Below are 26,462 nucleotides of genomic sequence, written 5' to 3' on the forward strand. Positions count from 1 at the left end.
ATTTTTAAAGCCACCGGAGCAAACCATAATTTAGCCTCTTTCTCCCCCTCTCCCCTTCTCCTCATATTCCTCTTTAAAAGCGTGGAAGTTTTTGCATTTGCTCCTTCTGTTGTTTCATTTGTGCCCCCCCCCCCCCCCGTGTTTCTCAAAATCTGAAGTAACTCATCTCTTCTGCCTTTTGTTTATGGGAGAGTGTGCTCGAGAAGCAAAAGAATCAACGCTGCACTCGTCAAATGGAGGAGTGTTGGGCATTCATAACATGAATAGATGAAAATAAATGCCTCTGACCGCCGCTCTGGCCCCGCTGCTCGGCGCTCGGCCCCACCAGGCCTGAACCGAGCGGTGTGTGGGGAAAGGGGCCTCTCCGGAGCTCTCCGTGCAGCGCTCAGAGCACTCAGGCATCTGCAGACATGCCAGCCCTGGCCTGCGCTTTTTGTTTTTGTTTGTTGTTTGTTTTAACAGCTGCTAATAATTATATTATCCTGCTACAGAAGTACTTCTGGGAAATGGGGATCTTTGAAAGCACCGAAGTGATAGGAGGAAGATGCCGCTTCCCTCCCCCCATTCCCCTTCACCATGTTAGTGCTCAGATACAAACAGCATTCCTGCCTCATTCCCCTCTGAAGTTAAAAAAACTTAAATTCTTTACAAGGAAGGTCATCCTTTCGTAGCCAAAACCCTGTTTGCTTTTGCCTTTCCACTTGCTTTCAAACGAAACAAAAAACAGCCCTGAGAGTGTGCAGCAGCCCACTTCACCAGCTCAGAAATTAAGCATAACAAGGTCGGGGGGGCCGGGAGGGGGGGGGCAGGCTGTGATTCAGTTTATTGATGTGTGTGTGTGTGTGTGTCTGTGTGTGTGTGTGTCTCTCTGTGTGTGTGTGTGTGTGTGTGTATGTCTGTGTCTGTGTGTCTGTGTGTGTGTGTGTGTGTGTGTGTGTGTGTGTGTGTGTGTGTGTGTGTGTGTGTGCGCTCGGCACAGGGCACTTCCCACAGCCCTTCCACAAACGCTGTGCAGAGTGTTCCCAGCGTGACCCGGCGGTGAGTTAGAAAGCTCTGGGCGCTCGGGCAGCAGTCACACGGTGTTCGGGACCTCGGTGTGCTCACTCAAAGGAACACTGTCAACTGCCTTTAATAGTGTTAAATATAATTTATCGATTCTCCATTGTTTGTAATAATAACCTCCCTGAAGCTTGAGAATAATGTTTTCTTTTCCCCTGCAGATTTTGTCCTGTCAAACATTTATTTTTTTTCGTGGTGCTGCTAATAGACCTTGAAATTAACATCGCATTTATGTTTAGGATCTATACCACGATTGTTTGTGCTGGTGCACTGCACTCATCCATCAGCAGGGCAAAATAGGAGAAGGAAGATGCATCTGAGCCCATTACCACCCTGGGAAAAAATGGGTCAATTTTTGCCCTTGGACGTAGGCACAGAACTGTCATTAAGGTCGGGAGGAGGCTGGCTGCATATGTGTCATGAGTCAGAATTTGGCTCGGTGCTTACTAGCCAACTGATTAAGCTAGAGGGGCACAAAATGTTGGGGAATGCTTTAATATGTCCCATTTATGTCCCAACTGGCTGTTGGGGATTTTGTTATCATTCTGCGACATCAGGTATCTTTAACATGAAGAAAAGTACCTCTAATTACCTATGAAATTAAAATAAGCCTTAAAGTGAATTAAGTTGGGATCTAAACCCTTTGAACAGTCACCTAAGAAAAATTACCAAGCTCCAAGTAAAATTGGAGGGCTGGGTTTGTCAGACTTGCTTGTGTTTAATAAACCAGCAGTTATTCCGCTTTACATTAGCAATTAACATTAAAAGAATTTATAATTTATTTTTAACTTTTTTTCCCACTTTAACAAAACTTCAATAAAAGTTATGCTGCTATTAAAATTACATTGTGTGAGAACCTCTGTAAAACACAGTTTCAGGGTCCCATTTGGAAGCAGGAATCAGGAAATATTTAAAGGGCCTCTTGTTATACCTGCTAGTATCTTTCTTTCCCATGGAAAATGAGAAATGAGCTGGAATGTAAACACGGGGGAGGAGTAGAATAAGAAATGCACCAGAATGCATTTGGGATAGCCAAATCCTATGGCTTTGCACAAGGCCTCAAACTTCTAGGGAGGGGGTTTCCACCACCACTTGTAGAGAGCTGATGATGCATGGAAGGCTGACTCTGCAAAACAGCCGGCACAGGGGGAAGGGAACAGGGAGAAGGAGTAGTACATACAGCTTTTCACCTTTTGGTCTCTCTTCAATTCACTCTCTGTGCATGTTTTGAAACTACTCAGTGCAACACAACCTGAAGAAATAATCACACTTGCAAAACCTGTGTGTATCTAGAAATTGCCAGAAATTCATCTTTATGTAGTGCTCACAAAGAGGAAATAAAAGCTGGGTGATTTATGGCATTTTATTGCACTTCTTGGCCATTGCTAATGTTTTCTTCACTGAGAAATGGCAAAAGCTGCAGTTTGGATTTTTATTGTGCAGTTCACCAGCTTCACCCCAGACCCCTTCCCTCTTTTTCCTTTCCTGGGCAAACTTGCTTTGAGTTTAGGAGATGAAAGTTTATGGAGGCAGATGAGTGTCAAGGGGACTGAATCCAAACACAGAGCCAATGAGCTTGTTGCCAGATTTTATCTACCCTCACTGAAAATACAGTATCCAGAAAAAGATGAGTGATTATAAAGGAGAGTGACTTAGCCTCTAACTTACACAAAAATTCTTGGACGGGTTTCTGGTTTTCTTTTTTAAAGAAACAAAACAATGTTTCCTGGTTGGCAGTTCCCAAAGTCTTTCTCTTTTTTTCCCATTTTTTGGCACATTGCTGAAAGGTCATGCTGATGTATTTCCAAAACATGCTCATTGAGTACAGCTTTGCAAAAAATAAGAGCCCCTTTCTTTTAAGCCTGATCCTCCTCTCATTTAAGGCAGGAATAAATATTTCAGCTGTTTTCTGGGATACAGGAGTAGAGCCTAATCAGACAGTGAAACTCAGTGTATGATTAAATATAGACTGAGTAGCACCAGCTAACTCCTAAAGCTGCTGACACCATTATACAGTCCTGTTTACCATTGCTTGTGTCTGCCAGACTATAATGGTTCAGGCTAACAATGCTCGTGCTACTTTTCAGCCTCAAGTAAAGATTTCAGACAATGAGGCAAGGGCTAAATCAGCTGTTTCTCATGTTAAAATACTCGAGTGATAATTCCTTCAAAAGCCCTTGTTCCCCATGCACTTGGGGGAAAGAACTTAAAACCCAGTGTGCTTTATTCCTGGGATGAGCCACATTCCACCAACATGTTGCCTGATGAAAATCCTTTTGAAGATTGCACTGTCCATATGCTCAATGGGCTGCAGTTTTAACTGTTGAATTTGTTTAAGCACCATGCATTAGAATGCATAGAGACAGGGCTGCTTAAACTAAAGGTGCACAAGCACGCTTTGCCTGATGCTTCCAAACATTTGAGTTTGTTTTTAAGAATACTGAGTTTGTTTTTAGGAATACTGTCTTGTTTTCTTGTAATGTGTGCACATGTACATAGGTACACGTGTATGTGTGTGTGTATGTCTGTGTGTGTGTGTGTGTGTGGCTGTCGTTTATTTGGCTTAGGCAAGCAGGCAGGAGGATGGGTAAATGGACAAAGAGCTTAACTAGAACTCAAGGAACTTACACTCTGTTCTTGGCACAGCATCAGGTTTCCTGCATGACCTTGTATAAGTCACTTATTCTGTTGTGCGCCTCCATCGTCCTTGCCTAAGAACTTTCCTTCATTCCAGGACTCTTATATAGTTAAAATCCATTAATGAACCATGCAAGATTTGGCCAGGGGGGCAGAGAGGAGGGGTGGGTGTTAAAGGAAAACTTTCTTATACTTGACTTGTAGGATCTCACTCCTTCCAGGTAACTTTAACTGAGGAATAAATAACATTATCAGTATCCACTGTTGTGTCTTAGTAGTGCTCAGAGGCAATAGTCATAAATTTTGAATCCATTGTGCTGGGTTATGTGCAAGCAAAGCACCAAAGTATGATATATTTAGCCTCAAAATTACCATCAGAAAGATTTTCATAATTGAAGTCAGCATTGCAGATCTTTGTGCCCAGCATTTGTTTTTCTAGAATTTTCATATTTAAAGGAAGACAGTGTGAACTCACTGAACTCACAAACACTGAAAGTTTCAAGTGCTGCCCTGATATGAAGCCTGCTGCTCTTTGTTTTAGTTGTTTTCAGTAAGGAGTGAAATCTTGCTGGCTTCTGGATAGGGCTTTTGTCTAAGGAGTTAAAGCAAACACCAGTGTGTTGCCTTTAAACTCCAGTCCTGATCCCAGTGAGTTTGCAGAGGGCTGAGAGGCTTTGAAAAAAGGCAGGTTTTTTTGTCACCTTTGACACGCAAACATCCCAGCAAGTTACCTTGTTGTTTATTTCCAATGTGCAACCCTGAACACACTGCTTTCAGGGTGCTTACCTTCCATAGCATGACCTTTCAAGCAAATATATCCCTTCAAACTTTGGAATTCAGCGACATAGAATTAAAATCATTGACCTTTCATTCTCCTTTCCTTTTAGTCCACCTCCCTCTCATATGCTTTCCCTTTAATAACCAAGAAACACATCTGCAGTTTTTGCTGTAAACACTGCAAAAAGCATTAAGGTTTTTAAGGTAACCTTGGCAAAATCCAAATTAGAAAATACACTGCAGGGATTCACATTTAACCTCCAAGTTATTTCACAGCATAGCTGACAGCTTGCATTCTTCAGAACTTTGTATTGTTTGCTTTTTTTCTTTCCCTGTCTCTCTGTAAGCAACATGACAAAGGAAAAAAAAAAACCCAAAAAGATAAACCCCACCACCACCACCAAAAAGCACAGGAACTTTTTTTTCTCCATTAGCAGCCTGATACATAAAATACACATGAAGAACCAGTTCCTTTTCTGGTCACTGAATTAAAAAGATACATATTTCTTGCAATAGTAGAATAACTGTCAAATCAACAACAACAACAACAACAAAATCCTGGGTTCTTTCATAAAAAGTTGTGTAGCTTATTACTTGATGATTCAGATTTATATTCCTCCCCTCTAGTCAGGGCCACTCAGCCAAGAAACAACATTCTCTGTTCAAGTCATCAAGGTACTGTCATCATTTCCTCCTAACCCTGCTAGTGCCATCACCTTGGATCATCCTGCAGGGAAGAAGGGAGCCAAAATCAGTTTGGGGAACAGGGCAGGCACAGCACCACAGAGGCAGTCATTCAGGGTGGAAGGCATCTGCTCAGGCTCACTGAGAGAGCACAAGAAAGAGAAAGATGCTCCAAAGGCAAGAGGTGGGGTTCTGTTTTTCTCAGAAACGTGCTGCACTGTAGGGCTGTGCCTTTTATTTTTGGCACAAATTGCCGTAGCAAATTATATAGCTTATCAGATGTGGTTTGTTAGGCTCAGTAAAGAAACCACTGCAAGGACTTGTTTTCCTTGTTGTCTGCACCCGATTATGAGATCGGCACAAATCAGATTCCTGATGTTACACAGGAGCAAGTTTGAAACTCCATGGGCCTGGTTTTTCCTGTAACCAAATTAAGCCTGATTGGGTTACAAACCAATTCAGCTCAGTTGGGTTGATTCCCTCTCTGACTTCACACAAAAAGTAGTCTTCCTGTTCACCTCGATGCTCAGGGATTTACTGGTGGATAGGAAGCTACGTGCCAATTTCAGTCATTGCACAAGCTCACACAGCTCCTCTTCAAACAGCTGAGAGGGAGTGACGTGCCCTTGCTCCAGAGTTACATTTGGTCACTTAACTGTGAGAACCCACAGACTGCAGAATCAAATCCTGCAAGCCTCTGTTTTCTTCTCAAGAGCCCAGACCAGCCCTAAAGGATGTTAACATGAATTAGAGGAGGTGCAGAAGGGATTTCAGAGTACCTGAATAAACAGGGCTTAGCTACAGCAACTAGGGAACAAATACACATTTTATTCAGTTCACCAGGCTACTGGAAAAATAACTTTAAAGTAAAGGAGTGGGCAGTGAGGCAATTGACACTGCCACTTAAATCCACTAGCACCTAGAGCAACATTTCGTGCCTGTCCCACACCACTAAGGCACTGTCACCACTGAAACCTGTTTGCCCCCATGCCAGTGGTCCCTAATAAGCAGATCTACTCTCGTGCCAAAGGTAGAAGGGAACAAGAGGGAGAAGGTAGGCCAAATAAAAAATTCCTCAGCCACCCATCTGTTTTCAGGGGAAGAGAGAAAATATTTCATTTTCTACCTGTAAAGAAAAATGGATTCATGTCACATTCTTCCTTGATTATCCCCAGCATTATGCAACTCAATAGATTTGCTGTCTTGATTAGACAGGCAGAATAGAATTTTAATTGTGAGGCTCTGGAAGGCAAAATGGAGAGATTTGTATGAAAAAACTGGGAGGCAGCAACATCATTGAAAAGCTGAGCTTTTTATAGTCAGTCTTTTTGCTTCATTCGACCATCTGCCTTTACTTGTGCTCTGCTGCTTGGGGTTGAGAAGTTGCTGGCTTTAAAAATGAGCTGCAAAGTTTAACCAGATAAATAGATGTGTGCAAGATCTCTCCCTACTAGAAGAACAGCCTTCAGCATTCCAGCTACATAGGCTGACAAAAAGAATGGTTTAATTTTAGCATTGTTTTTACTGTTTATCAAACAGAAATTATTCATGTAGTTGCTTGCACAAGTCACAGTTAAAAGAAAGACCCTTTCATAAAGGCCTGAGAAATGCAGACTGACATTTTACTGGGGGGCAAACAGAGAAATTATTATTTATTTTTTTACACTTACACTTATAGGTATATTGGTAGGAAGGGGAGTTGGCTGGCCTGGACTAGTGTTTGCAGGTCAGGGAGAAGGCAGGAGTGGATGAGTCAGAAACCAATGCTAATTTAAGGAATCTGGGGCTTCGTTTGTGTCAGAAATCAGAGCTGCACTCAGCCCAGGACCAGGTCAAAGCAAATGTGGAATTTCTGATACCTTAATTCTCCATCAGTGCTGAAATGTGCCAGTCATATTTACTGGCTAGGCAGGTGGGCAGGAGAGCCAGAAATTTCGGTAGACAAAAGAGTTTGAGTGGTATGTGGTAGTCTCCACTACAGGGATTCAACTCATTTTGGGACATCAGCTGTAAACAGTGATTTTCTGAGATATAATTTTCTCCCTGTCTTTTTAATCATAAAAACACTGGAGACAGAATACATCAGTTCCACAAGTTCATACATGGATTGTCCAGAACTCAAATAAACAAATTCCAGCCCAAATAATCCATACTGAGTTCTGTAGCTTTTTCTCTATGAAAAAAATCTAAAAGCATGTTGGATTTGTTCCAACAGGAAAAACAATTTCAACCATAAACAGTTTCAAAGGGCTGGGAATAGGTTCCCTGCCCAGATCTAAGCTTCTCTATGGATGAAATAAATATGAAAATGCCTTGAAATACACTGTTGCTACTAAGCAAGCAATTTATATTATTTGGATTTTATATATATATGTGTGTGTGTGTGTGTGTGTGTGTGTGTGTGTGTGTGTGTATGGATTGGATTGTTTTGTTTTGTTTTGGCCTGCAAAAGGGTCCTAGTGTCCAGTTAGTCTAAACATCTAAAAACTCTGGAAGTTTAAAGCTTCTTATTTGACAAATTATGCTGGAACTCTCCTAAGACTATTAAACATATGGAGATTTCAGGAATTTCTGCCTTCTTGATGGAAATATTTTGTGTACAACACCTTGTTACTGCTCTTGGCTGTGGTCCTGGCAGTACAGCTGGGACTTCGTGGTACTCAAGCACTGTCCAGTAACACCCTTGTTTCAGCTACCATTTCACTCCACTTCTGCAGTGACGTCTGGGGAAAGGCTTGAATGGTTTTTGCACAAACTCTGCTTGGGGTCATTTCTGCATCTGCACAGGAGATGCAGCATCTAACTGTAATGCCAGCTTTTCTACACCACTTTTCACTTTTGTAGGTTTGCAGCTATGCAGACTCTTGTGAGGGGTAAAAACCTGCACAATCACCTACTGAGCGGTAGGAAACAGGAACACTTTGGATTTTTTGCAGAGGTCAGCTTATCCATCACATTATCCTTACAATGTTTTTCCTTATCTCAAGGAATAAAGTGTTCATTCAAGGGTTCTGCTCATACTTCACATGGAGTTTTCTTTATTGCTGAAGGAGTCTTGCAGTAAGGGAGAAAGCAAACTTCTAGCAAAAAAAAGGAAAGTAGCTATAGAAATTAAACTACACTGCCTTTAAACATTGCCAGAACAGTTGTAAATTTCATTTTAAGGCAGGCATAAGAGACAATTAGGGACTGACTCAACAAAAGAGATGTATAAGATGTGGTGCTCTTATACAGCAAAGCACTTAAGTATCTGATTATATTCAGTCTTGCCTTTTACCTCCACATTTATTTATGCATTTTGCTAAGCCTGATTTTGAACAAGAAAAGCTTGTCTGAATTTAAGACACTTTACTGAGAAGATCAAGATATTATTTCAACTGATTAACCAGAGTTAAGGGCTTCTCCTTCTCAGAGAAATGAAGGATATGCTGATACAACTGAATTCAACAAAAACTGCAAATGCTTGCTGCCATCTCTGGAAAATGGTACCTTTTCTTAGGAATCTCAAATGGAGCTCTCATGCCTGATGTCAGGCACCTGCATATGGAAATGTTGTTATTGCTGTGTTAAACTCTAATCAGTTGCTATTACTGTAGGGGTTAAGCAATCCAGTTTGGAATTTGAACCTGCACAAACAAAATCCCATGCACAGAGCAATGGGCCATCTACAGCAACAAAGAAAATGTATGGTCCAGCTGTTCCAAGGCTTCTTTCTGTGCCTCACAGAATCAGTACTGCTGTGCTTAATGATAACACATTTATCAAACTACACAGAAATATGTGTCAATCTTAAAATGTATCAAGTGTAAAAGAGAGAAAAAAGGAGAAAAGCATTTCTGCAACCTCCTGTTTGTGGACCTTCCGAATTTCTATTCTAAACACGAGTCTAACATCATTCATGGAAATACCAGCTCAGCACTGTTGAACAGCAGTCTGTTTCTTTATATTTATTTTGCCCCCCTCATATTTTCTTCCATTAAAGTTTTGCAATGTACACAAACAAACTGCAATGAGGAAAAAAAAAAAAAAAGATACAAAAATGGAACACATAAAAAGGCAGGCAATAGAAATGACCTTTGCCACTCCTTTGACAGTATTTTGCACATTTCTCTGCTAGTGGCTAAGATTTCTTTTTTTACACTTTCAGGCAACTGTAGATGATAACATGAATAAAATTGTATGGTGTCTCATGAATTTAACAGAAACATTTTAGAGGCAATAATTGCTCTTTCTAGAGTGTACTTTAATTTAGAGATGGAATTCTTCCTGTGATTTATGTAGCAGTATATTTTATGCCATGTAAGGTACGCTTTTAAAACTGCCTCCTCACATACACATCTATTTGGAATGCACACATACTCCTTCATACACACACTCATACAAACATAAATACAAAAATCCACGGGTATACTGCACATAGATAAAAGGTGACTAAATCCAGGTGTGAAGGCAGGTATTCGTGTTTGTACAAATGCAGAAATTTCAAATTATTCTGTGCCTAATTAGATAATATTTTGGCATAATGAAGAGCCACAATAAATTATAAGCAAAAGATAACAGTCAATGCTTTCCAGGAGCAGAGGTCAGGGGCAAATTTTGGGTCTTTTCTGGAAACACACAAACTTTTGATTGGCAGAAATTACCAGATGCTGATTGCTTTGTGGTTTCTCTTCCCTTCAATATACACCCAAGCAGAAGATACTCTGTGTGTAATGAAATGTTAGGGAGACAGAAACATGGCATCTACTTGTCTTCAAGATTGTCATCTTCCACAAAGAGAGTAGCAGCCCATTGTATTAGTTATAGTACAGACTGCAACAAACAGATTTATGCAGCTGATGTGCCCATTCTTTCCCTCTGCCAAAACACTTTCTCTGCTTGCTATGCTTGGTGCAGACAGCACCGTGTGTTTAGTGCTGCTCTCCACCAAAGTAGCATGTGAACATGCTAATGCCACTCACCCAGTCACACCCTGCTATGGCTGGCTTAGTAGCCTGGGGACTAGAAGCCAGGAATTTTATTCCTTTTTTCTTCCACTTGCTGCCTTTCCGTTTTTCCTATCCCACAAATTTGACAAAGATTTCACAAATTTTCCCACTCTGCAGCAAAAGGAAACCAGCCTTGTGTCAATGTTTCCACACGCAAGTGAGGCTGGCCCATTGCACACTAGCCTTCAGATGGGGCAGTCAGCCAGGACATAACACTTTGTGTTATGCTGGATGGCCATTTCCCCAGCTGCTAAATTACAGACAGAAGACTCAAGCCTAAAGGGCACGCTTTGTATCCCCCTGTACTGGAGAACAGCAACACCAGACTGTCATTGTCCCTGGAGCAGCTTTAGGACCCTGACATCCTGCATCCCTCATAAGCTGGTTGACTAGTGGGCTAATGATCTAGCTTGAAACCTTTCCTCCACTGCAAAGATATTTAATTAGTAACAAGAGGTGGAGTAATTGGAATGGAGGGGCAGAAACAAAGAGCAGCAGAGTAGCCCAGTGCTTCAGACACACTCCTTACTTCATTTTCAGGAAGACAGAGAAGTAAACTCATGTCTGCTATCTAAGTGAGCTATGGAGACAGTTTTCTTTAACCTAAGAACCAATTCTGTTAGCCTTTTTCACATTCACTATTCTTTCAAAAAATATTCCCATTTAAGTCGGGTACCTGTAGAAGAAGTAACTATTTAGCATGAGAATGATGGGCCAAGGCCCCCTACAACCTAGGCATAAAGGACTGGGGCTTTTTCATTTCTTTTTTCTCCTCCATGTGTCCTTCTGTGAGTCCCTCCCTGGAAATGGAAATGGTGTATTGTAATGCAGATTTCCTGCAGAATCTCACAGATCACTCTCTGCAGGGATTTCACTCTTCAGCTGAAATACTTTTCAGCCATGGTATTGTTCATTTATTCAACAGCTTTATTTTTAAACATGGAATACTATAATTGTGGATTACTAATTCCTTTTAAAAGCATTATAGTGTTTATTTTTTGATTGAGGCTTGAGGACTCAAGATCATTTAGCTGAGTTTTGTTGGTGTCTTTTTATTCCATTATTTATGAATTTAAAATACACTATGAAAGGATTAAAAGTAAAGTAAAAGACCTCAAAACCCCACAAGTCTTGTTTTCTTTACTTCAGTCCCAGCACCCAGTCTGTTTTCTCTTTCATGCTTTCTGCAGAGAACCATTTTCTTTAATGTAATCACTGGCTGATTGACTCTTGCCTCTGTTTTCACTTTGATCCTATGTTTGGAGGTCACAGACACAGCAAAGATTTCATTTAGCTTCTCATTGGAGACCACACTTCAGCTCCAAAGCACTCAAGAGCCCAGAGTAAGGCAGAGAAACACCATCCACCTCAGCCCAGAGCCAAGGTGTAAGACTACAACGGGGAAGTGGGAAAACCCTTGGTCCTGCCCTGGATTCGCCCCTGGGAGCAGCTCTGCTCTAGTGCTGAAGCGACCAGCAGATGGGTCATCTTCAGCAGTGCAGTGCAGTGCATCTCCCTTAATGTGGTTTCAAAAAGCCAGGCAAGGGAAAAGGAGCGATACCATGTTGGAGAGCCTCTCTCTGGCCAGCAGGTAAAGGGAAGATCTCTGCCCTAACCCCACTAGTGCACCTGGTACAGAGGAAAGATTTTGTGGGCAGACATCTAAGCTTTTGCTGTGCAGCTGCTTCATAGAGATTAATCCAGTTTTTGTGGAGAAAGGAGAAGACTGACCCAGAGAAAACAAAATCCCTGTGGAGGAAGGAGGGGGGAAGGGTGGTATTCACTAGCTTCCCCCACCGCTGCAAAGAAACTTTTGGTTTGAGCCTACTCATCATCTCACAGAATCAGAGAATTGTTAGGGTTGGAAGGGACCTCTGGAGATCATCTTCCATGCATGCTGTATGCCGTACACTTCAGCAGTGGGAGAATACATTTGTCCTGGGCCTGTTCTTGCTGTGGCAATCCATGGTAGAGCCTGGAGAAATCAGTGCTGTCTTCATAGTTCAAGCTTGCTCTCAGTACCAGACAGGATGGCTCAGGAGATCTAAAGGAAATAAGCACTGAACTACACTACTTGGGGATCAGTTATTAAATCTTTTTTTTTTCAAAAAGAAGCAGGAAAGTTTGTCCTTGCAATGATGACTACAGCACACAAAATTTGTAGTCTGGCTCATGGATAAATCCTGAGGCATTAAACTGATGTTCAGAAAGTTCTTTGCATCTCACTGTGCAGAGCAAAGTTTGAGAACTGTAGATATTAACAGGTCTCAAACATGCTTAACTAGGGAAGACTTCATCCTGCTGAAAGCAGGGCATGGGATTAGGAGTTTTGTTGAATCTGAGCCTCCAAAAATCTGAGTTGTATTATTGGTCTGGAAGTAATGACCACAGGTATGTTTTTATATCTCCAAAGTAAAAAATATCACTAACAGAAAAGGACTATTTAGACTTTACAGAAATATTTGCTGTACGGTAACAACAGTTATCTTTATACAGTGATCTCTGCCTTAATTTATCTATATACACTGAGCTCTGCCTTAAAATGTGCATGGGCAGTTTCCACTGATGCATGTAAACATAAATTATTTAATAAAGAATAATTGATTTAGAATTGTAAAAAATCAGCAGCTTTGCAGAGAAAAGGGACAGCAGCAGACAGATACATTTTAAGTACTAATGACTCTGCCTTATGAGAGTAGCTTTACCTGGTGTATAATGTATGAGTGGTAAAATAGGTCAAACCCTGGAAGCATCCACATCTTTGAAATAACTATGAATACAATGGTTTTACTGCATCAACAATTGCATAAGAGCACCAAAGCAAAGGCACATGTGGAATGCAAAACATAATGAAAATCCTTGCTCTTGTGTTGCAGATTAGAGAGCTACTACGGATTTTGGATCCTTTCCCAATTTTAATACAGTTACCTTCCTGTGGCCAGTGCTTCTACATTTTCATTTTTGTGTGTGACAGGAATTTGCTCCTTTGTTCTTTTTGTACAGTTCATAAGATTTCAACTGTTTGTGGCACACAACATTTGGCATGTTAGCAATGATAGTCATTTTTATTCAAAGAAAGGTTTGGCCATCCTGTTTGTATTCTGCTAGAGCTCACAGGGATGGGGGGAGGGCTTCATCCCATGACATCCCATCCCCCACAAACAGGGGAAGTTAGCTCACTGCCTACCTACCACTGCAGCTAAAGTTATGTCAGTGCCAGGTAATGAAAAGGCTTTGTTACTTAACAGGCAAATAATAGAGAGCCTTTGTGCAAGGATAATTACAGTGGTTTGGATATTCCTGGATTAACTCTTGGGATGAACGCTCATCTCAGTAAATCACTAATAAATACACAATAGCACCACGTCTCTCTCTATTTTAGACATTAGTCATCTTGGTCATACTGCTCACAGGTTTATCTGGGGCTGATTATGAAGTATGGGCTTTGATGCCCTTTGTCCATCCTTGCTTATGACTCTAACATAACAATCAGATCTTCCTGGATTTCACCTCCATCAATCTGTCTTCTGACAAAGCAGAAGGTTGCATAGATTGCTGGCTGCTGGGAAGAGTAACTGGCAAATATTTGCACAGTATTTCGAAGAAGTAGGGCCTGACTCATTGCAGCATTACTTCAGTTTTGACATCAGTATTAACCATTAAAATTCATGTCACTATCATCTGAAAAAAAAAAAAAAAAAACCAAAAACCAGTGCTGAGAAGCAAGCCCATAAAGGACCATGTGCAATTGCTGCTCTCCTTGCACTGTTTCTTACCTAGTATTTTTGCTGAGTTACCATTTGTTTGAGCCAGTTCACCATACAAGTCTGTGTGGGGCTTCTGAGAACAAGGGAAGGGATGCAGGGCATTGATGGGTATGGGAGATGCTTGGACAGAAGAGCAGAAATCACCTTTCCCTGGGCCTCTTTTGAGTGTGAAAACACTCCAGGTCAAAGACTGGCTTCAATGGAAAGAAGAAAAATCTTGAAATCATATAAGGAGCCCTAAATACTGATTATAAAGATGTGCTGCATGCCATGCCTTCAAAATTTATGTTTGTGGAAATCAGCAAAAGCTCAACACTCAACACTCAAGCAGCCCCTTATTTCACAGCTTGACCCATAGATTCAGGCAGTGACATTTTGCCCAATACTGTTGCCCTGGACTTGAGGTCTGACTGAAGAGTTCTTGAGGAAAATTAGGAGGCACAAGGTCCAAATATTTATCTTATACTTACAAGCAGTATTATTTAAAGTAAATTAGGCTACCTGACAGCCATTTTTGATCAGAGGGCTACAAAATAGCCCTCTTTGAGGGAAAAGTAAGACACAAAAGTTTATAGAGGGAAAAGAAAAAGCGGGCAAGCACTGCTATTATTATGGAATAAGAGTGCTGCAAAATTACAGTGAAAATTGGAAATCCATAATTTTATTGCCAAACCTGGTTTTGCCTACAATAATAGTTATGAACAGTGGAGATGGAAAAAAAGACCCATTCGGTCCTTTTTCCTGTCTTCTTGTTAATTAAGAGTGTCTCCTTGACAGGATTTTGACTGTTTTGTTCATTTTAAAAATAACTAAAGCAACAAGGGTTCAACTCATTCCCTTGGGAGACCATTCAGCAGACTAACAGACCTCACTGCTATGAAATTTTTCCTCATTATCAGCATGGATTTTTCTTTGTTCACTTTCATCCCCTTATTTCTAGTTATACTTAGTTGGACTATTTCTGTATTACATCAAATTCCATCATTTCTTTTCACATACATATTTCTTTCCCAAGGCAGATACTGGGCTAAATCTGAGCTCCAGTGAAGAAAATGGATGTAAACTCAGCGTAGCAATTGGCTATAATAGGTCCTGTTTTTACTACATATTGAGCACACAAAGAGAATTGCCTTTAAATTCTGAATGGGAAATCTGAAAATCAATTTTTTTCTTCAGGGAATCTTTTTTTTTTTTCCTCAAGTATATGGCTGTCTGCTTCTCAAATCCACTTAAGCACTTAAAAAGCAGCTTACAGACACCAGATTCTTCCCCTCCAAGAAAACTGAACTGACATGCTGGAGCTGCAAATCACATAGTAGTTCACATTTAAAGGGAAGGAATGTCTTTTATTTACTACAGGACCAGTACCAGGCATATCTTTGCTCAAATAGTTAGCTAAGGGTAAATGTGTTCTCTGCAAAAGGTCACAGCAGGATATGTACCACTTAACTCTCAATTATGCTCTATTTATACCTCCCTCTGAAATTTTCCCTAATTGGGAGATTCGGGGAATTTTTCTCCATTTGGCTATATTTTGGATATTTCACTCTCTCTGGGAGAAGGCATTTGTAGAAGAGTCAATTAAATATTACTGATGATGATGTGAAGTAGATAGTGCAGGAAGAGAAAACTGTGTAGGCACTTTAATAATATTTTTAATTAATAATATTCATGTTGCCCCTCTTTATTTTCACCCATTCTCAGGTCTCTAAGACCTTTAACATTCAATCACCTGTAAAGAAAATGAAAGCTTTATTGAAAATTGTTTTTCTTTTACCTCAGGAAACAGTGAGGAAAACACATGAATAAATATACAAGTTTTCAAACCAATATTCAGCAGGGAGAATGGGCAAGTAGACTGCCAACAAACAAATGAGTAAACATATTTCAGAAGCTTAACATTAACTTTAAATTGAGCTAATGAAATTATAAAGATGTTTCCTGCTGTTTATCTGAGAGATTTATCCTTTTGTTTGAAACACATTTTCCATAAAAGGGTATCGGTCTCACCATGACACCTTCTTTCAAGCTGACAACTCTTCTCAAGAGGGAAAAATAAAAAATAGGACAAAATAGTCATGCCTGTAGCCAGACTCCTAAGACCAGGTACCCATAGTTTGGGTAGGAAGGAGCCTTAAGGACCATCTCGTTCCAATCCCTTGTCATGGGTAGGGACACTTTCCACTAGATCAAGCTGTTCACAGCCCCATCCAACCTGGGTTTGAATACTTGCAGGGATGGGGCACCCACAGCTTCTCTGGGCAACCTGTGCCACCACATCACTATCCCCTGAGTGAAGAATTTATTTTTAACATCTAATCAAAATCTCTCCTCTTTTAGTTTAAAACTGTTCCCCTTGTCCTATCACTATCTGCCTATGTAAAAAGTCCTTCTCCTCTATTTTACAAGCCCCTTTTAAGTAGTGGAAGGCCGCAGTGAGGTCTCCCCAGAGCCTTCTGCAATGCTTCTGGTTAGTAAGGCATTGTTTTTCCTGTGTTGCTAACTTTTGGTGGGGGATAACTGTCAAAATACATTTCTAGATCCTTGCTTTCTGTTTCTGGCTAACTCCTCCCTTCTCTTATGTTTTGCAGTTCATATAAAATGAAACCCTGATGATTTGTAAACTACAAGTCCTTGTGAAAATAAGGACTGTCCCTGGTTCTTGTGAAAATAAATCCATTCTGCTCAACTTTCCCTACATTATATACATTCTGGGATGACAGATTACCCCACTGTGAATCCTCTGGGTCTAGTCAGCTGCATGGCAGTCAAAAGTGCGTGTGGATTACAGATAGTAAAAAATCAAACTGAAATAAATAAAGAAATGGTTAAAACTACATTAAAGCACACGTGTGTATATCAAGAGAGAAAAAGCTCAATGCATTCTGGAGAATGATACAGTGCACCTGTGAATTTCCTAGGCTTGCTGTGTATACGGCAGACCCTTGAAATTAGCTGGTGTGAAAAATGTTCTTGTGGTTTCATTTCCTCTGCAGGGTTTTGGGTCAGGGTTTTGTCTTGTGGTTTTGCCTTTTGAGGGTGTTTGTTGTTTTTTCCCTCTTTAAGCAATGAAAAATGCAAGGGAAGGAAATTTACCAGTTCCAGCCCTCAAAGAGTACACACATACACATTCTCACCCTGTGTTTGTCACCATTTCCTAGCTCTGTCTATTACTGCACAAATCAATCTGCTTTATCATTCTCTCCTGAGAGCATGGTGCACAGCCTGGGATATGTTTTAGAATATGTTTAAGTATTACATACACATTCAGGTTTTGTCAGTTTATTTTTTAAAAAGCAAGTTCAGGGTAAAATTCACAGTAGTCTTTAGATGTTCTAGATACACCCTCTACAGTTCTGGGCTACAGAGAAGGAAAGCTCTGTCACTCATTAACTTAATGCTTGATGTTCTAAATGACAATGGGAGGCAGAAGTGCCTGCAAGGGTTGCTCTCAGAGTAAAGCATTCCATTCCTCAAGGAGCAAATGATGTACAGCACTTTTTCCAGACAAGGGACTCAGAAAAAAAAAAAAAAAAGCCCAGATGCTGCAGCTCAGACTGTGATGAAATTTTACCTTTCTCCTTCTCTTGTGTGACTGACAGTAGGGAGCTTTAGAGTATGTTCTTAGAGGCGTGTTTTCCCTGGTATTCAGATGTCCCCAGTATTCCTTTGGACCTTTTAGGAATCCTTACATCAAAAGATGTGTAGTGGTTGAGACTGCTGACACTGGAAAATGTGGGAGGGCTCCCGGGGACCTTGATTATCTTCAGCCTGCAGCACAGAACACTAAGGTGACTTTCTAGGAGATTACCTTGAAACTGTATGAAACAAATCATTCCACAAAATAATTTCCACAGTCAAAAGTTGGTGATTTTAGTCCATAAATCAAACTTGCATTACATTCAGTCCCTCCACTCCACTTTTCTTCTTGAAGACATGTAAGCAAACAAAAGTTTCCTTACTCCAAACAGTAAATACCAGCCATTGACTTCTAAATTAATTTGAGATGTCTGTTCAGTTGGGGTTGTACCAGGGGATGAAAGGGAAGTTCTTGTGATCATCAGATCCTTCGATTCTGAAAGTACGGTCAAGTCAAATATTTAGATTTGCTTCTGGTAAGCACTAATGTTTTCAAGAAGTCCCACAGACAGGCTTGGCAGTCTTCCTTTCACTCCAGAAAGGATTTTGTGTCATTAGTTACACCCTAAAATACAGAGGACCAATGCAAACTAACCTTTGCAATAGCGCTGCTGATGTGAGGCAGCAGTATATATAGATATATATAATGTCTTGACCAAATCTATACCAGTACGACTATAGTCTTAGTTTTCAACAGTACATTAAGACAGTAACAACAAAAATAATTAAGTTCATAAAACACTACAGTATGTTCTTAGCAAGATTCTAACAATATCTGGTGAAATGCCAAAGAGATCGGTCTCTCTTTTTAGTTTTGGACAAACTAGCAGTTTAGGTGGCTTGAATTTACTGAAAGAAAGTCTTGTCTTACTATCTAACCAGGCCTTCCTCCCAGCTTCACTCACTGTAGGGCAGCTCCAGCAAAAGTACCTGTAGTTCCCAGTGCAAACTACTAGGGACAAGTTCACAGCAGGTTCCTGGACACTGTTTTGTCTAAAGTTACTCAGCCATTCCATGCAGCAAAGCAGCTACTCTCTTAGAACTCCTCCTTTTGCTGTGACCAGAGAGGCTGCACTGCTGTTAGCAGTGGGGAGGGATAGGGATAATTTTCAGGAAAAAAGTAAAAAAAAGAAAGAAAAAAAATAGGAAAACCTTTATGCAGGCAAGGGCATGGAAGTGACAGTTCAAACCAAGCAGCTCCAAAGTGCTATTACTAATTTCAGAATCCTCTAAAAGTGAGAATAAAAGCATGAATTCAAATTAATCAATTGTCTTTTAAAGTCGCTGAGGTAGCACTCCGACTATTACCTGTGCTTTTAGAGTGCATCTCAAATGTGTCATTCAGGCTTCTGAAGACAAGAAAGATACGAATGAATCACCTTGTTACAAATTAATCAACCTGGGATTAGAGCTAAAAATTTCAAAAGCACCTTAAAATGACTTAGAAATCTAATTCCCATTTTCAGAATTGACTTAGGCAGTTACATCCTGACTCTAGTCAAAAGTCAATGGGATGATAACTCCTAAATCACTCTAATACATCCAGAAATGTTACTCACTTCTATATGTAACACAACACCAAGCATCTCCATAGTCCATTTGCCCTTCAGTGGGCATCCAAGGCTTCTGCTTTTTCATCCCTGATTTCAGTCCACATTTACCATATGTCGTGTCTTCATTTTCATTAAACATTTTGAAAGATGGAAATTTCAAACAGTGAGGTACTCATTCATTCACCTTTCCACACAGAAACCTAGCATCAGTAAAACACCAATTTCAGACATTATTTTTAACCAATGAGAAAGGAATATTTTTCCTGACGTTGACAGCAAAAATCTGTCCACCCATTTGTATGTTTTACATGATACAGAATGTACTACTGTCACATTTCAGACTAAGTGTGTATTTTGGTCTTTTTCCAGTTACATGCCTTTTTCACAAGTTAATGGGCAATCATAGGATGCACAAAGTTTCATTTGAGTCCTAAGGAAATGAAGCAATTGTTGAACTATCTGATTGCTACTTCTCTTCCATTGATAGATTATGATAAAATAAGTCCCTTTTTATCCTGGGGGCATTGGAAATATCTTTTTATTTCTCCATCTCTGTCCCCTTCCACCCTGTGTCTGTCTTGTCCATGTATGTGCAACATTATGTTGGGAGCACTTCTATCACAAATGTTTGATTCCACTATGGCACAAGCTGTAAAAAATAAACTAAGGAATACACGTGTCTATTTTACACCTACTCAGAGGCATATGCAAATATAGTATCTTGCTCTCTGGCACAAAAAACACGAACTTGCCAGTGCTAGTGAATGACCAGTTAGAAAAAAGAATCAAGATAAGGCAGAGAGGCAATGAACAAAAGCAAAAATCACATTCAGATCTGAAGGAAAATTATATTCACAGTAAGTCAGCAGTCACCCTGGCTTTCAGTTCTTTTTATGGTTTCTCTTCCCCACCCCCACTCACCTCCCACTTTTTTCATTGCTTAATTTTTAGTTCTTTTGCCCAGGACTCTGTATTTTTCACTCTTTTGTCATCTTCCCTAGACAAAAGCACAGGACTTGGGGAAAAGAATCAGGGTAAGGGAAATTCCTATCCTGACATTTATTTCTTCAGTGACCTTGACAAAGTCACCTAATTTATTGTTTCCCTTACTGTAACAAAATGGACAGGAATGAAAATGAAGTATTTTTCTGACAGTCACAACTGCTTTGTGATCCAACCCTGTTGTCTGAGCCTGCTCTGAAACCCCAGACTAAGTTAGCACAGAGTGGAACTGTAATTGTTATCAGCAATGCCTCGCCTCTCCCCTAGACACACTTTCTATGGTGGTCAATACCTGTTCAGCAGCCGGTCATGGTGGGAGAATAGCAATCACCAGAATAAATGCTATGCCCTTTCTCCAAAGCCTGTTGCATCTCAATAAACTTCTCAGTGTCTCCAGCAAAGGGGAATTCAAAAGGGTGGTCCCAAATCAGGACTCTGAAGGGCTTTGCATTCAGAATAAGACACTGTGGGAGTATCATGATGACAGCTGCACTTACATCACTGAAAATAATTATTCTGATCCATGAACACAAGCTAAGCTGTAAGAATGGTCTTGTAAGCAAGGTCTGTTTTAATAGAAACATAAGTATTATGCATTACAATCTATTATAAATTGGTTGTAATTTTCTCTTGACACTCTGTGAATTAAACTAGTTAGGATACAAAAAAAAAAAAAAAACCTAACAAAAAAAAAAAAAACAACAAATGCCACAAAGCAGAAAGCAAGCTCAGTGTCTGAAGGTTAATGATTGCTCATGAAAGCTACAGAAATAAATTATCTGCCTAGGGACATTGTCACATGATCGGCACAAAAGCTGCAACAGCCGAAAATGTTTATGTAGAGAAAAAAACACTGTCAGCATCACAGCGCCCTTCCCCCACCGCCAGAGCGGAGTCCCGAGCCAAACAGCTGCTCCTGACTGCTTACATTAAACTAATTTGTGCTGCAACATTGCAGCTGCTTAATTTTTAGACTGAACTTTATCACCAAGAAGTGTTACAATAACAAGTGATCCAGCCTTATCTCTTAAGAAATAGCAAGTTCCTCAACAACTAAGGCAGCTTAAGGTGCCAAAATTACTGAAAGAAGTAAGAGGACAGTGACCAAGACAGTATTTTAAATCTTAATTATCTGCTCTTGCTTTTACTAGGGGTTTAAAAATGGGTTTGCTTCTGAATTAATTAGGAGAGTCAGGCTGGGGGAGTCAGACTATGTCCTTAAGCAGACAGAGGTTGTCCCATCCCAACATTGGGGAGCAGTGACCGAGATCCATGGCACAGGCTTGGAGCACCAAGGTGGAAGCAGGGTGAGGTGCTGGGGCTCCAGAGGGTCACCCACTCCTGCCAGCCGAGCTCCCCTGCACCTGGCGCTGTGAGACTGCGCTGCAGAGCCCCATCATTTGCACCCCATCCCCTGCAGCCTTGTCCCTTCTCTCCTTCCCACTGGTTTGGGGGTTGGTGTCTCCTTAAAACATTTATGGCACTCAATATGTAATAAAGAAGTTTTTTAAAAAAAAGGTGGGGAGTGGGGGAAACCCTAGCTCATTCCTATCCCAGCAGCTTGAAAGCCCTGACCTCCCCCTCACCCCTCCCGCTGCCTCCCCCCCACCCCAATCCGAAAAAATTCGTCCTAAGGCACTGGCACGGGAGGAAGTGTTTACAGAGTGGTGCGCCTTGGGTAACACAAGTGCTGCTCTTACAAAATGTCACATGTTGTTCCTCCCCTTTTCCTCTGAATTATTTTCCTCTGTTAACATGCAGGGCTTCGTCTTTTGCTGAAACAGACACTGACCTGAACTGGTGGTGATTCCTGCCAAATATGCAGGCACTGTTTTGCTACATTTTGGAATTCGGCGAAGTCCATGTGTCAGGCATTTTCTTGCCTCAGGAAACGCCAGTGCTCAGACCAAAGGCCTCCCCGCCCCCTCCCACCCCCAGTGCTTGGAATGCACAGAAACTTTTCAGTTTTTAATTAGTTTTAATATGATTAATGGTTTTAGCTGCATATCTTGTTACATCCGGTATGCTTGTCAAAAAGAAGAAAAAAAAAAAAAAAAAGAAAAAAAAAGGGAAAAGGGCCATTTACATGTACTGGTCTTAGTTATTAAGAAAACAAATAGAGATGGGGAAAAGAAAACCCACAACCCACCGAGAGAGCAATTATACAGTTAAACAAAAAGCTGTAGTTGCTCGCAGTGGTAACCAGGTTGCAGATAGACTGTTGTTTGCCTGTGTGCCTCTCTGTGCCTGGGAAGGAGCAGAGGCACAGGGAATTGTTAATGTGAAAAAAGGAGTGCCTCAACACTACATCCCACCTTTCCCAGCCTTCCAAACACCAGCTAGAAGGAGGAGATGCTAAATGAAATGATGACTCCTTTCTGTTCAGTTTAAAAGCATAAAATATAAATGCAGAATCCCTTGGGTGGAAGGGGTAGGGGTGTTTGGTTTTTATCAAAGTTACATTAGTCAGACTTTTACCCAACAGCAGGAGCTGATGGTATCTGGAGTCTATTTTATTGCACCCCAAATGTGTAAGAATAGGGGTAACTGGATAAACAGGTCCTGGGGCTTCTGACTGCTATTCATAAAGCAAAGCTGCAAATGGAAAAATATTTTAAGAAAAAATTGGGGTAAAAGAAAGAAAAATAAAGTCCCTTGCACTCTTACCAGATCTTCCTCTCAAGTTTGGCTTTTAAACCTTTATGGATATCTTAAAAGAACATCTCTGAAAGGAAAAACCCAGCTACAAAACTGGAACTCATCTGTACAACACGGAAGAGCAATGTGAGGGAATAACTGCAACTGAGGTAAAGAAAAAAGAAGGAAAGGCGGTTAAGGAGTGTTGGATCAGGAGTTTAGGGAAAACAGGGCAATTGGAAAAGGAAGCTACCTCAGGTCCAGAGGATCTATGGCAGAATACAGAAGTATGAGAACACAAAGGGAGGAATCAAAAGGAAGCAGCAGCACACTGAGGAATATAGGTAGAGATTTACTTATCAAACAGTACTCTCTTAAGTGAAGGAGCTTAAATATGCAGTGGGACTAAAAGCAAATATGGGGACCCAAGAATAGGTTGCAAAAATAAATGGATTTTCTCTCTCTGAAATTTCAGTCAAGAATATCTTTGCACATTACAAAACAAAACAAAACATAAAAAACCCACAAAAACAAAAACCCAATCAAACAAAAAAACCCCAGCATATGAATATGTTAAATGGTCCCATTTATAAAGCCAGCAAGGTGGGGAAAGGTATCCCAGGCAAAGGCGAGAGGATCACCTCCTCCAGCCAGGTGGGCCCACAGGGTAATTCTGCACTCTCTTGCCCACATCTGTGCCAGGTGCCTCAGCTAGTGCATTATTCCAGTGAAAACTCTGGTGCACCCCTGCCACCCTAATTCTCTCTGAATACCTAAAAATATTCCCAGCCAAATCCAGGTGAAACTATGCATGTCTACAAAAAGATTTGGCTTCACTGAATCAACATTTTCCAAATATTCTTCAGGAAAATCCCACTCCAGCATAATATTCATGAGAACAATGAATACTCAGACAGCTCTACACAGCCTGAGAATACATACACATTTGTGTGATTCACTCATGATTATCTTGACTGACCTCTAATTCATTCCTTTACCCTTCTTCCTCCAGATGCATTTGCACACTGACAAACCATTTTCTTTTTAAATCAATCGGCCAGGAGAAATGTTTCTTCATCTGCAGAAACTCCTACACTCACCATTCAATAAATTTACCCAGCTGTCACTGTAGAGTGACATGGTAAAATAGCACATTCAGTAAAAGCCACATGAGAAATTGACTCTGTAAAAAAAAATCTTTATCAAGGATCTTTGACCTCTGAACATTAATCCTGCTCTCTGGGACTTATTTTAATATTTTAGGGTAAAAAGAAGTTCCAAAAATCTTTGATTTTTCCACATCCACAAATTACTTCTAAGGACAAAGGCAGACTATACATTTATACATACATACATACATACATACATACATACATACATACATATATATATGAGATGTATCAGAGAAATTGTATATTAATACAAATCTTAACTTGGAGTCTGAAATTTTTCCGTTGTATAGTAAAAGTAACTGAAAGGAGAAACCCTTTCTTTCCCAAAAGATCCTTGTGATTGCATTTAGCTCTTAAAATTTCTTGAAATATCAAATTTCAAACTCACAATATTTTAAAGTTATTTTTTATGGCTGCCTCAAAGGCTTTGGATAGATATGCAGGTGGAAAGTACCAGAGTTTACAAGCAGAGAGTAAAAAATTTTTTCCAATTTTTTAAATATAGCTGCTTTGAAAATATTTTTTCTGTTGGCACAATACATGCATCATATTTCATGTACAAAATTAAAGGTATAGGGTACTGTTCATACCAGCAAGAGATGACTCGCTATATTTTAATCATTAATAATGTGGCTGTCCCAAATTCACACTGAAAAAACCACTTATCATGATATAATGTATTCTCTTTATGTACGTATACAACAAATATACAACTGTACTCTTTACTTTCTGATTTTTCTATTTAGATATTGCACAAGGTGTACCACATTTATTTTAATTTCTAGCAAGAATATATGGCTTTTTTTCTAATTACAACATAGGCTTAAGCAGTTAATAAGGTATGCATTCATTTCTATTTCAGAGCATTAATGCCCATAGTTACAATACTCACATGTATTTTTATCACAACACATTATTGGTGTGTTATTTTTTTAAAGACAAAATAAGAACTAATTTATATGAAGCACTTACATTTTAAACCTCTTATTTTATACAGCACTGAATTTCAGCAATAAATTTTGTTTTCAAGCTACCTAAAATACTTAGGGATAAGAAAGTATTAGAATTTTGACCAGCTCTTGGCTTTTGTTCTTTTTCTCTTGAAAGAAAAAAGTATTAAGGAATACAATTCTCAACACCTAACCCTTTGAGACAAATGAAACCTTACAGCTACAGCTGTCTCTCTAGCAGGAGCAGATTTCCTTAATAGTTATAGATATTTCCTGAGTCATTTCTGCAGCATACGACTTTGCTTGTTCCATCACTACCTCCCAACCAAAGTCAGGTCCATTCCCTGTGGCAGACATGTGGGACAATTGTAGGTCTAGCCAACCCATTCAGATTATAGTAAAGATGCTTAGGCCCAGATTCTTCCCTCTGCATTTCTGCACTTCATCTAAGTTTATTTTCACATGTTCCCAAATAACTCAGCTCTTGTATCTATTGTCTATAGTCAGCGGAGAAATACAAATTGCATCAATGTGCATCCCAGCTCACATAAACCAGACTTAAAGTCCTTCTAGATTTGCCCATCTCTCTCCCTTGACTGCAGAGAGAATCCAAAAAACCTAAGTCTTTGGCAACTTAGTTAAGCACCTAAATTTTCATAGGTCTAATCTCTGCCTCTAGGAAAATTTCATTGGAAAGAAATCTTTGATGAAAAATGGAAGTGAATTTTTATGAGAATGTTATTATGATTTTGGTCCTTTTATCTAGATCAGCTCTAATTAAAACAAATAACTTCATCTTCAGTGAGAAACTCCCTGCTTTTGGCAACAGGATGTCATAGGACTTCCTTAAGAACCCACTTCAATAAATCAAGCAGCCATGATAAGCTCTGTTTTGAGAACTCAAGGTGTTGCTTGTTGGAGGAACATTTCTGTTGCACCACTAAGAAGGTAAAAATGTCTTGCAAGGTGAAGATCTGAAATAAATAGGCCCATTTGCCTTATCAGCAGGAAAAACACAAATGAGGGGACATGTGCCGCAGCAGTTTTCTGGCTAGCCAGAACTAGGTAAGGAGTCTAACAAGCACTGTCCACCAAGGACTATCACTTCTCTTTCACCAAGCACATTATTTTATGCATATGTTGGAGCTGAGGGATTTCTAAACTGATGCTTAAAACACTCCTGTAGAAAGTGCACTGGAATATAGCACTCAACAGTGTCCTCCTAGACCATCCAAGAGGGAAGAAAAAGCACCTCAGGGCAACCATTTTCACATTTGCTTTGTGCTAGGGCAGTTCAGCTGGGTGAAGCATGTAAAGCTACACCTGAAAGAATCTCTGTTGAACACTCCGTTTTACCCATACTCCATCAAAAACCTCCAGCTGCAAAACTGAAAATGAGACCTGCTTGGACAGCTGGCAAGATTGTCAGAGGTGTGCCATCGATTCTGGAGCAGCCTGAGCCCCACGCCATTGCCTCTGTCCTTGACAAAATACCTTCTCCTAGCAATCTTTCATGGAGCATTATTAACTGCCCAAGTAATGCAGTGAATCAGCAGTCTTTCACTAGTTAGGAAAGACAAAGGTCCAAACTGATGGT

General features: G+C 40.2%; 1 long non-coding RNA gene across 1 annotated transcript in view; it reads right to left on the reverse strand.

The window, feature by feature from the left end:
• The window catches only part of LOC140683725 (uncharacterized), a 31,420-nt gene extending 10,663 nt beyond the window's left edge, over nucleotides 1-20,757 (reverse strand). Inside the window, exon 1 of the long non-coding RNA XR_012055088.1 lies at nucleotides 17,487-20,757. This is a non-coding gene — a long non-coding RNA (uncharacterized lncRNA). The remainder of the gene's footprint in view (nucleotides 1-17,486) is intronic.
• Nucleotides 20,758-26,462: the final 5,705 nt, after the last annotated feature.

This window comes from Taeniopygia guttata, chromosome 3 (assembly GCF_048771995.1).
Source record: "Taeniopygia guttata chromosome 3, bTaeGut7.mat, whole genome shotgun sequence".
NCBI classification, from domain to species: domain Eukaryota; kingdom Metazoa; phylum Chordata; class Aves; order Passeriformes; family Estrildidae; genus Taeniopygia; species Taeniopygia guttata.